General features: G+C 45.7%; 1 protein-coding gene across 1 annotated transcript in view; it reads left to right on the forward strand.

Moving 5' to 3' along the window:
- LOC144502966 (E3 ubiquitin-protein ligase DTX1-like) overlaps window positions 1-13,285 on the forward strand; it is a 294,712-nt gene that overhangs the window by 226,540 nt on the left and 54,887 nt on the right. The window lies entirely within an intron of this gene.

Raw genomic sequence — 13,285 nt, forward strand, 5'->3', positions numbered from 1 at the left:
CAGCTTTGCATAATTTGCCACAACCTCTGGAGGGGAAAATGGTAAAAGCTCATTATTTTAAACTGCATTCTTCCAAAGCGGCCAAGGGGAAGTATTACCCTTGTGTTTTTACCTAGAGCTCCATAGTAGGCAGTGGGCCAAGCCCCGTATCTCTTACGTGACTTCTGATTGGCCTGAAAAACAGTAATTGCTATTACGGATTACTGATTGGAGTATCTTTGTAAGAGTTCTCAATTTTCGTGCATGGATGTGTGATATGGAAAAGGAAACAAGTCTGTCAAACCACAAGAGCCGTGTGCTTGTCACACTCAGCTGCTGTGAGCGCTGTGGCTGCCTCAGTAATGGCTGGTCACAGCTCCATTTTTAGAATTCTTGATGTTTGCTTCCTTGCTTGCTGTGAGATTTGCTCAACACCAGTATTTTATAGACGTGGCACGTTATAAACACAGTCATTCTCTCACTCGCTCCTCCCTGTGGGCCCTTTCTGATTCCTGATAAATTACAGGCATAATCAGAGCCTAAGTTGCATCTGTTCCCCCCCCCACCCCCCCCCTCCCCCATTTTACACAGTGCTGTCCCCTCCTCCTATTCCCTAAACCCTATGGACTGTGACATTTTAAACAACAATAAATCAAACCTAAACCCAAACCCTTAAGAGAGTCTTATTAAACAGAACACCTGGCTCACTGGACTCTGAGGTTTGCACCATTTCAGTTTAATCGGCCTGTTGTTTGTTTTTGAACAATTTATTTCTAACCTGTGCCTCCAAAGGCCGACTTGCCGTTTCAGAATCCTTCCTGTCACTGAATGTACACTTGCACCATGATGAATGTGCAATCAATGTTTGCTCCATCAGAGGCTGCTCTGTATCACAACAACTTTTATATATTTAATTTATAGCAATTTATATGATATAATAAAAGGTCCCAACTTCACAAGAGCAATATAAAACGAAACTTGACACCAGGCCCGAGCAGAAGCTCTTAGATCAGACGAATCAAATCTCAATAGAAATATAGAAACTAGAAGCAGGAGGAGGCCATTCAGCCCTTCGAACCTGCTCCGCCATTCATTCTGATCATGGCTGATCATCAAAATCAATATCCTGATCTCCCCATACCCATTGATCCCTTTAGCTATCTCAAGACATATATCTAATTTCTTCCTGGGTGGCACAGTGGCACAGTGGTTAGCACCGCTGCCTCACAGCGCCAGGGACCCGGGTTCAATTCCAGCCTCGGGTGACTGTCAGTGTGGAGTTTGCACATTCTCCTCGTGTCTGTGTGGGTTTCCTCCCACACTCCAAAGATGTGCGGGTTAGGTTGATTGGCCATGATAAATTGTCCCTTAGTGTCAGGGGGATTAGGACTGTAGATACGTGGGGTTACGGGGATGGGGGCCTGGGTGGGATTGTTGTCAGTGCAGGCTCGATGGGCCAAATGGCCTCCTTCTGCACTGTAGATTCTATGAAATTACACAATGCTTTGACCTCAACTATTTTCTGTGGTAGTGAATTCCACACATTCACCGCTCTGGCAGATGGAGTACAATGTTGGTAAATATGAGGTCATCCATTTTGGTAGGAATAACAGCAAAATGGACTATTATTTAAATGGTAAAAAATTGCAGCATGCTACTGTGCAGAGGAATCTGGATGTCCTTGTGCAAGAATCACAAGGAGTTGGTTTGCAGGTCTAGCAGTTAATTAAGAAGGCAAATTGAATTTTGTCCTTCATTGCTAGAGGGATGGAGTTTAAAAACAGCAAGGTTATGTTGCAGCTGTATAAGGTGCTGGTGAGGCCACACCTGGAGTACTGTGTACAGTTTTGGTCTCCTTACTTGAGAAAGGATATACTGGCATTGGAGGGGGTGCAGAGGAGATTCACTATGTTGATTCCAGAGTTGAGAGGGTTGGCTTATGAGGAGAGACTGAGTAGACTGGGGCGAGACTCACTGGAATTCAGAAGAGTGAGGTGAGATCTTATAGAAACATATAAGATTATGAAGGGAATAGATAAGATAGAAGCAGGGAAGTTGTTTCTACTGGTGGGTGAAACTAGAACTAGGGGGCATGGCCTCAAAGTAAGGGGGAGCAGATTTAGGACTGAGTTGAGAAGGAATTTCTTCACACAAAGGGTTGTGAATCTGTGGAATTCCCTGCCCAGTGAAGCAGTTGAGGCTACCTCATTGAATGTTTTTAAGGCAAGGATAGATAAATTTTTGAACAGTAAAGGAATTAAGGGTTATGGTGAGTGGGCGGGTAAGTGGAGCAGAGTCCACGAAAAGATCAGCCATGATCTTATTAAATGACAGAGCAGGCTCGAGGGGCCAAATGGCCTACTCCTGCTCCTAGTTCTTATGTTCTTTTGTTCTCTGCATGAAGAAATTTCTCCTCACCTCAGTCCCTTATCCTCACACTATGACCCCGAGTTCTGGATTCCCCCCACCATTGGGAACATTCTTTCTGAATCTACCCTGTCTAATCCTGTTCGAGTTTTAGCTTGGTCAAAGAGGTCATTTTTAAGGAGTGTCTTAAGGGAGGAAAGTGAGATACAGAGGCCAGAAAGGGGAATTTCAGAGTTAGGAGCCTAGGCAACTGAAGGCATGGCTACCACTGGCGGAACAATTAAAATAAGCATTACTAATAAGACCAGAATTAGGTTAGTGCAGATGTGTCAGAGAGTTTGTGGGGCTAATGGAGATTGCAGAGGTAGGGAGGAACAAGACCTCGGAATGCTTTGAAAATAAGGAGGAAATTTTAAAGATCAAATTGCTTAATTGGGAGGCAACCCAGGTCAGTGAGCACGGGGGTGACAGACAGACGGGCCATTGTGCGGGTTAAGACAAGTGCACCAGAGGTTTGGACAAGCCCATGTTTCCAGGAAGTAAAACTTAGGAGGCTAACCGGGAATGCATTGGAATCATCACAATTATTATGGACATCTTGTGGACATATTTTGAATTTGCCTATGCCGTGATGTTCTGGAGAGATACAGATGATTCTCCGCTTGGAGGGGGGAACAGTAGAAGGAAAGCCATTTCTTATTTTTGGCTGAATGGCTGAACACTGAGGAACACCAGAGTCCCGATCAGCCGCAATTGCTGCATGGCTCAGCGAGGAGGGAACACCTTCTTAAAATATTTTAAAATTTTCAAGGCAACATGATGGCACAGTGGTTAGCATTGCTGCCTCACAGAGCCAGGGACTCAGGTTTAATTCCCAGCTTGGGTCACTCTGTACAGAGTTTGCACGTTCTCCTTGTGTCTGCTTGGGTTTCCTCTGGGTGCTCCGGTTTCCTCCCACACTCGAAAAATATGCAGGTTAGGTTGATTGGCCATGCTAAATTTCCCCTTAGTGTCAGAGGGATTAGCAGGGTAAATATGTGAGGTTACAGGAATAGGGCCTGGGTGGGGTTGTTATTGGTGCAGGCTCGATGGGTGGAATGGCCTCCTTTTGCACTATAGGGATCCCATGATTCTATGATATTTAGTTAGTGCTTCAGTTTAATTATGTCCTGCTTGTTGGTACATGCAGTTTGATACAAATACCTGCCCAGTATCATGCGCAATGTACCTTCTGGAATAACCAGTTACGGACATAGTCAGTTTGCTGCACTGTTTAAAGAATCCCAGATGAGTATAAACCCAATTCTGTGAATGCTGCTTACACGTGAACAGGGGAAGATAGAAAGTGTATTCAGTTATGGAAAACATTTGCATTTGATACAACTTTACTTAAAAATTAGGGATATGGAGCTAATATTTACACTCAATGTGCCCTAGATTGTATTTTGCTCTTGTGCACCCAGATCTTCCAATGTCTCCTGTACAGCTCTTTGCTCTAAAATAGATGTATAACACAACTGGCCAACAGAGCAAAAACCCCCCCTTCATAAGCCTCAACAACATCAAAGTATACAACATTCATCAAATATGTTGCTGACTGATGTCCAGTATTCAGTTCCAGTCACAGTACTCTAATGAAATGTAGGTGTTCCATCATCATTATGTGGCTCCATGGTGTCAGAATGTCTATTTTAGCCATGGCATATACAACTGTTTTACAGTTGTTCAGATGAAAGTTGTATCACCACATCTCTAAATGTCATGTCTGAGATGGTGATCCTGGGTGCTGTCAGCTCTCATAACCTATACAGTGTGTATGTCCATCTACCTTCCATTTCCAAGTTGCTGAGATATCTCACTTGCACAGATGCACACAGATAGACTGGTTGCTTCAGCACTCAGTGCTGCTTACTGTGGTTGCTCTACCACACCAACTACTACTCCCAGCTATAGGTAGAGGATTGTTTCTATAATAACTCCAGGAGTCGGCTGTAAAGGAACAGTGTTTTTATTGCACAAAATGAAGTAAAGCAAAACCACAAGCCTGTGGTGAACACAATAGGTCCCAACCAGAACAATACAATAATGGACCCACTCAGGGGCCTGCTTTATACAGGGCTCGGTATACGAGCTCTACCTTCTGAGTTAATTACCAATCCCTAGGGAGCTCGTATTCAATGTGTCCAACAGGGTGGTCAATCAGTGATTCCCCCATGCAAGTCCTGGAGGTTATCACGGTTTCAGTCATTCTTTCTCAGAATGCCTGGAGGAAGTCATTTGTTTCAAGTTCTCAAGCTCTTCTTACACGATCCTAGTGTAGGTGCAGATGAGGGAGGCCATTTTGGTTCATCCTGGCTCATGCATCCAGAAAGAACTTATCATGGCCTCCAACGGTTGTAAATTGAGCTGGGCTTATAGGCACCCGGATTAATTTGCAAGCTTCTCCACAACCGGGTTCTGAAACCGAGTCAACGTTCTATAAGGATTGAGTAGTCAACATCTCTTTATGTAACTTGACTCCACCTGCAGGCAACTCTGGTAAGAAATCCTTGGTCCAGGAGAGCTATTGAATCCATCACTATGGCCACATTTCTTCTGCATAAACAAAGACTTTGGTGAAATTTGGTGCTATAGGGTAAAAGTGCATTACAGCGATTACAATTGCCTGCAGATTATCACTAACTGATGAGCCATATTTCATAGTATGGGAGAGGCGGGTGTAATAGTATGGTGTTTTTGTCCGAAATGTTCATACGAGAATCCCTGTAGGACTTGTTAAATACGAGCTCTCTGGGGTTTGGTAATTAACTCACCAGGTGGAGCGCGTATGTCGAGCCCTGTATAAAGCAGGCCCCTGAGTGGGTCCATTATTGTATTGTCCTGGTACATGCAGTTTGATGCAAATACATGCCCAGTATCATGTGCCATGTACCTTCTGGAAAAACCGGTGGATTTCCTCCGGGTGCTCTGGTTTCCTCCCACAGTCCAAAGATGTGCGGGTTAGGTGGATTGGCCATGCTAAATTTCCCCTTAGTGTCAGGGGGAGTAGGAGGGTAAATGTGTGGGATTGCGGGGAGGGGACCTGGGTGGGATTGTTGTCAGTGCAGGCTCAATGGGCTGGGTGGTCTCCTTCTGCTCCGTAGATTCTATGAGAATTTTTTTTAAAAAGAGGAAAATGCATTAAACTTTTAATCTTAAGTAGGTCAAAACATCGCTGCAAACAAAATGTACAAAGGCAGCTTTGTGCTTTTCCAGCCAACGACACTAGTGTGTACAAGCTAAGAGTTTGCAGCTGTTCCTGTGTCCAGATTGGTTTCTGAATTTGACATTTTAGGTCAGGTAGACCTCATGATATCAAGAACAAAACCAAATCCCCATAATGAACTCCGATTATATAATCTTTATGGGTCTGTCTTCAGGGTCGCTATGCCTTTGTCAGCACAAGTGCATGAAGTAGCAGCAAGTCACCAATCACCGGCTAATTCCAGCTGAGCCCACAGGGCTTTTCGGACAGCCTCCAGGTCAGGTCGATAGGGCGATGACTAAAAGCAGAATCAATTCTGCTCTGCACATCTAGAATTTGGCAAAAATTTCGGAAACAACTCGAGTCTTGTTCCCAGTGTTTTGTTTTCTGTGTGAGCTCTCTAGACAAATAACAGCCGTCATATTCTTGACAACTTGGAGGATGTTAAATCATTTGTAGAAAGCTAAATTCAGTAAAGTTGCTTTGCTTTTATTTCTTGCCCGTTAATGAAATGAACTTCCAAATTCCAGTGCAGTATCTCATTTTTGGCTTTCAGGCAAATTGAGCCATTAACAATGAATGCAAAGTTGCACAAATTTAGTGTGAAGCCATTTTGTCTTGCAGACTTTACCGTCCTGCTGACTACAACATAATCGAAAACTCAAACCTTCATAGTTAGAACACAGCCAAAGGTCAACCATCGTCTTGCTAATTTAAAACGTAATTGAGGTTCAGACATCGGTATAACATGGGCAGGAAGAAAGACTTGCAATTAGATGGCGCCTTTCACATCCCAAACAACTTACAGCCAATGAGGTACTTTTGAACTGAGTCATTGTTGTCATGTAGAAAACACAAGCAGCCAATTGGCACGTAGCAAGCGCTCACTAACAGCAATGTGATGATGACTAGCTAATCTGCTTTAGTGATGGCGATTGAGGGATGAACGTCAGCCCAAACATCTCCTGTGCTCTTCTGCGAAAGAGAGTCATAGGATTTTTTTAAAAGGGCAAATGGGGTCTTAGTTTAATGTTTCATCCAAAAGATGGCACCTCTGACAGTGCAGCACTGCCTTAGTACTGTACTAGAGTGTCAACCCTGAATTTGTGCTCAAGTCTAGAGCAGACTTGTCCAACCTTTTTGCATGGGGGACCACATTTCAAGTTCCTTCTCACTCAAGGGGCAGATGACAAACAATATCAAAGGAATAGATTGATCATTTAAAAAATGAATAATAAATAAAGATGGCATTAAAATGTGAGAGGGTGAGAGTGTGTGTGCATGGCTCGCTGCCAATCTCAGAACGTTGATTCACTGTGAGAATGGGTGAGATTGCGTCTAGGTGCGTGCGGGTGAATGAGAATCCTGAGACTGGGAGTGAGCCAGACTTACTTGGACTCGCTCCTCTATCTCCCATTCCTCTCCCTCTCATTCTCTCTCCCTCACACATTCTTCCCTCTCTCACACACTGTCTTCTCTCTCACAAACACACTCCCCTCCCTCATGCACATACAACTCTCTCCTTCACACACATATTCTCCTCCTCCCTCACACACACACAACTCTCTCTCTCACACACACACAGTATTCTCCTCTCTCCTTCCCTCACACACAACGCTCTCAGACGCACAACTCTCCTGTCTTTCACAAGCACAACCCCCTCTCTCGCAAACACAACTTTCCTCTCACAGGTCTGACAACATTACTCAATTACACTAACAACAGGGATCAGTGTGTAGAAAATTAAGAGGCGGCCTTTTTATAAACAAACAGTTGGATGTAAAATGACGTTAAGTGATTTGCAGTGCAATCCAACTTCAGACCACCATTTAGAAGTTGTCTGTGTCATGGTGTTCTGGAGAGGCACAGATGATTCTCCACTTGTGGGGGGGTGGAAACCGGAAGGAAAGCCACTTCCTATTTTTAGCTGAATGGCTGATCACTGAGGAACATTCCGGGTTCTGATCAGCTACAATTGCTACGTGCCTCAGCGAGGAGAAAACACTTTTTTTAAAAACAGGTTTATTATTTTCAAATATTTAGTTAGCGCTACAGGCTAATTATGTCACTGTGGTGTCTATGTCCTTCTTGTTGGTACGTGCAGTTAGATGCAAATACCTGCCCAATATCATGTGCAATGTACCTCCTGGAAAAAACGGTTATGGACAGTGTGCTATATCTTGTAAAGAATCCCAGATGAGGATAAAACCAAACATAGTTGGTTTTATTTTCCAGTCCATTCAGAGTGAAAGCAGTTTGACCATCAGCAACAATACTATTTACAATTTTATATCCCCTGGATGAATTTATTGAGACGACCATCCATCGTCACTGCAAGCACAAATACATTTTATTTTGCTCACACTGCCCCATCGCGCTGCTCTTTGACACATTCCTGGCATCAAGCTTGATTTGCAAGTTTTGTTCATGTTGTTAGTCTTTACAAAGTCAACAGTGCGATGGAATATCTAAACATTAACAATAGCAGAGCAGCCCTGAGTGGATCCTCGGAGTCAGAGACCTGACAATCTCTGATTGTAATAAAAGCAAAACACATGCGGATGCTGGAGATCTGAATAATAATATTCAGATTACGGTGGCACAGTGGTTGGGCGGCACAGTGGCACAGTGGTTAGCACTGCTGCTTCACAGCTCCAGGGACCCGGGTTCGATTCCCGGCTCGGGTCACTGTCTGTGTGGAGTTTGCACATTCTCCTCGTGTTTGCGTGGGTTTCCTCCGGGTGCTCCGGTTTCCTCCCACAGTCCAAAGATGTGCGGGTTAGGTTGATTGGCCAGGTTAAAAATTGCCCCTTAGAGTCCTGGGATGCATAGGTTAGAGGGATTAGCGGGTAAATATGTGGGGTAGGGCCTGGGTGGGATTGTGGTCGGTGCAGACTCGATGGGCCGAATGGCCTCCTTCTGCACTGTAGGGTTTCTATGATTCTATGAATAAACAGCAAATGCTGGAAAAACTCAGCAGGTCTGGCAACACCTGGGGAGAGAGAAACAAAGTTAACGTTTCGAGTCCAACGTGATTCTTGTTCGGAACTAGAAAGAGATAGAAATCTCTGACAAGAGTTTGATGGGAAGGTGCACATTTTGTTTTAGTTTTTAATAAGCTGGCAGACCAGCCTTTACAACAGCCTTCAAGCTGCCTTTTATTAACAAACTCCCTTTTAAATGTCATTTTACAATTCTCACAGGACGATCATAATTTTCCCCTTTTCTTTCCCCAGATTGGCTTTCCTTGCATTTTTTCTCTATGACACGGGAAAAAATTGTCAGGCATTAATACTGCTATAAAATTGTCAGGTGTTAATACTGCTATAAAATTGTCAGGTGTTAATACTGCTATAAAATTGTCAGGTGTTAATACTGCTATACATACAAGTCAACATTGTGACTTAATCTGATAAATCCCTTGGGTGACGTTCTTCATTTAAATGTTTCTTCCTCCTGCTGGTTTTGTTATGTCACATTCTGTCTCCTGGGTCACAAAGAAGGTGAGGGAAACTGCTGTCGGGGCTCGATCTGCAACTGCTCACTGGGAGCTGGGCCCAGAGTGACAGCCCGCCCAGAGTGACAGCCCGCCCAGAGTGACAGCCCGCCCAGAGTGACAGCCCGCCCAGAGTGACTGCCCGCCCAGAGTGACAGCTCGCCCAGAGTGACAGGCCCAGAGTGACAGGCCCAGAGTGACAGGCCCAGAGTGACAGGCCCAGAGTGACAGCTCGCCCATAGTGACAGGCCCATAGTGACAGGCCCAGAGTGACAGGCCCAGAGTGACAGCTCGCCCAGAGTGACAGCTCGCCCAGAGTGACAGGCCCAGAGTGACAGGCCCAGAGTGACAGGCCCAGAGTGACAGGCCCATAGTGACAGGCCCAGAGTGACAGCCCGCCCAGAATGACAGCCGGCCCAGAGTGACAGGCCCAGAGTGACAGGCCCAGAGTGACAGGCCCAGAGTGACAGCTCGCCCAGAGTGACAGCCGGCCCAGAGTGACAGGCCCAGAGTGACAGCTCGCCCAGAGTGACAGCCCGCCCAGAGTGACAGGCCCAGAGTGACAGGCCCAGAGTGACAGCCCGCCCAGAGTGACAGCTCGCCCAGAGTGACAGGCCCAGAGTGACAGCCCGCCCAGAGTGACAGGCCCAGCGTGACAGGCCCAGAGTGACAGCCCGCCCAGAGTGACAGCTCGCCCAGAGTGACAGGCCCAGAGTGACAGCTTGCCCAGAGTGACAGGCCCAGAGTGACAGCTCGCCCAGAGTGACAGGCCCAGAGTGACAGCCCGCCCAGAGTGACTGCCCGCCCAGAGTGACTGCCCACCCAGAGTGACAGGCCCAGAGTGACTGCCCGCCCAGGTTTCTTTCTGCTCCTGTGGGGAACGGCCCCAGGCTCCAGGCTGTACCTCCACGTGGTGACACAACTCAATGTATCAGATGTGGCAGCCCATAATCCATGGGGATGAACTCATGTTCTGTGCATTGTCCCTCCACTTTATTCTATTCGTGGGAAGATGCTGAGTTGCCCTGCTACAGCAACAACAACTTGCATTTATCTAGCACCGCAACATCCCGAGGCATGACAGGAACATTGTTAGTGCCTGGTATGAAGGAAAACTTAACCAGATGGCTTTTCTCTCCGTTAGAGCAATGCAGATCGCGGGGAGACCTGGTGGAAGCATTTGAAATGATGAGAGGATGGGGCAGGGTAGATTGAAGCAAACCGTTCCCAGTATTTGAGCGGTCAATAATGAAGGGCCTTCGATACAAGATCAAATGCTGGAAATTCAGGAGAGACATCCATGTGGAGAGTTGGGAGGATATGAAATTGGTTTTTCGGATTAATGGTGAAGGCAGCAGTTGTTTTAGTGATCAAGGTGAGATTGGGTGTGTAAATCGTAGAATCACATGCTCACACGCAGGGTACTTCAGCTGCTTGAATATACAATCATTTATTTCTTGTAATGTAAACAATCCAATCAACTCTCTAAATGGGATACTTGTGAGTGTCAAATCCAGACATTGTCCTGCCTCATGGAAAATGCTTCCTTGGGAGAACAAGCTAAAAGCATTGTCCTCACAAAATCAACTTTTGCTTGAAGCTGCTATCCAAATAACTCATGGTAAATGAGCAATTTTCACAAGTGATGTAAAAATCTATCAATGAAACAGGAGCACATCTTACTGCAAACGCTTGGGTCCCATAAATAAGCTCCTGTTTTCTGAAACTGCAGGTAAACAGCTGAGATCACGTCAGTGGAAGAGTGGGTTTGGGTTCAGTGGACATTTTCCACTGAAACCAAGGCATTGAGTAGGAAACCGTCTTCATTTTACATTTCCCATTGGGGTGACATTGTGTCAATTGTCAATGCACAGCTGTAGAAAACAGAAACTTGTTTATTGGTCCCAAAGTTTTCTATATAAGATGGTGTAGCCCAAACCATTAAAGAACATCCATATTTCATAATGAGCTTTAAGTATTGTTACCCTTCTCTGCATCACCTGTTGATTTCGTCCACACTCCATCCACACTCAACTTCCCCACACCCGCACACACACCCACGCACACACACACCCACCCACCCACACACACGCACACACACACACACACACCAGCACACACACACCCACCCACACACACACAGCCACACAAACACACACCCGCACACACACTCCATACACACACTCCACATCCACATGCACACACACATCCGTGCGCGCACACACACATCCGTGCGCGCACACACACATCTGCATGCGCACACACACACACACTCCACATCCACACACACACATATACGCACAAAATCACAATCAGTTTTGAAACTTGACCAGCCAATGAAGGATACCCAGCAATAGCAAACTCCCTTATTGATGATCTGTGGAGCAGTTTGAGATGCCAACTATTGTGTACTCGCAATGGAGAAGTTAGTTAAAGCGGAGTGCCACAGAGGGTCTGAGCAGGAAGGATGTGCTTGACCGATCACTCAGCGAATCTGTCTTCAGGAGACCACATGACCGGGAAAGACAGTGTAGTCAATTGGAGGATGTACAGGTGACCTGCTGTCTGATATAGGAGTGTACAGGAGCCTGATAATAGTGAGAGAGCAGCTGGACTGGGGAGATTTTGCCATTTCTGCAGTTCCATGTAAAACAGATCTGATTTTCTTGAGTAATCGTAGACATTGGACTGTCCAACTCACACCATCCAATAACTTTGGTGTTTGTTAAGATTTTCTACAGTAGAAGTTCAGTTATTTTTGATATGTGGGAATCCGATATTGATTAGTGAAAATCCCTCGCTAATGACTGGAGGTCCCGTGAGTTCACCTGGCTTAATATGTGTGTACGTGTCTGCAGGAGCACGTTGTTTACGAGTGTAAGAGTGCCTCACTCCCTGCTAATCCTTGCAGGTGACACATTGCGCACAAAGCTGGCTGTGATGTCACGGAAGTTGTAGGGATGGATAGGATTAAGCTAGTTTATAAAACAAATCGAAGTAGTGACCCATTTTGGGACTGACTCACTTCGTACCTGCATCCACGTTTGACACTTTGAGCAATGAAGGGGGAAGTTGCCACAGAGTTCCTGACTCCTGTGCTGGGGAAAATGAAGCTTTCTTTGTTTCCTGGGTGAGTATGCTCTGTGACGATTGCGCAGTCTAAACTATGCGGCAGGAGTTTGAATGGGGACTAGTAGGAGACTAAAGATCTTTGGCTCCAAGCCACAAACACACCCAGATAGCTGCTTGATTATTCAAGAAGTGTGGGCATTCAACAATCGGCTCCAGACTCTGAGTAAAGAGGCTTTTTTTTGGGGGGGAGTCACATGGCCAGGAAAGATTATTGATCTCGGCGCAAATGTGAACTTGCTCAGGCTCAGCTACAGGTGGAAACCACCCAAGTGCACTCGGGGCCCAGGGAGCAACAGAGTTTGATGAAAGGATGTTTTCCCCATCCACAGAAGAATGTTTATTTTGCTCGAGACTGTCAGGCAGGAGAATGAAGTTTGAGTAAATCCTTGGCCAAGAAATGTTCTGAATGAATCGGGATTATGTGTGGATCAGGGCGTCTTTACACTGTGGATAAAAATAGTCATTTGATAGAGTGCTCCAGCTCATCTGTTTAATTCTTCATTCATCAATTTAATCCACACACAAGGAATCGAAAACACGGAACACTTTTCACTTAAACAAAAGTTTGGGACATTCTACGGTTCATAGAATCATAGAATCCCTGCAGTGCAGAAGGAGGCCATTCAGCCCATCGAGTCTGCACCAACCACAATCCCATCCAGGATCTACACCCCACTCACCCCCCAGCCCCCCAACTCCACATGGGTCTCCTCTCTTACACCCTCCACAGGAGCACCCAACCCCCAAAATGACCACCCCACACATCCCCACTATTCCCGCAGCCCCACGTATTTACCCTGCTAATCCCACTGACACTAGTTCTTTTTTTCAGTGAAAGAGGTGCTAGGCCACAATGAGCAGAATTGGATTGACAACTTTACGACGGTTCAAAGCACCATTGCCTCCATAGAAATGAGTGCACTGAGTGGTAAATAGATTTAGCAATGATGTAAGTTGTTATCGGTACATCCCTCCCCATCACTTGTACGTGGCATGGGTGTGGTAACTGCGATTAATGGCACTTGCAGAGTTTTCCCTCAGAAACCATACCGAAGATTTCCAATTTT

This window comes from Mustelus asterias, chromosome 13, assembly GCF_964213995.1.
Source record: "Mustelus asterias chromosome 13, sMusAst1.hap1.1, whole genome shotgun sequence".
In the NCBI taxonomy this organism is placed as follows: Eukaryota; Metazoa; Chordata; class Chondrichthyes; order Carcharhiniformes; family Triakidae; genus Mustelus; species Mustelus asterias.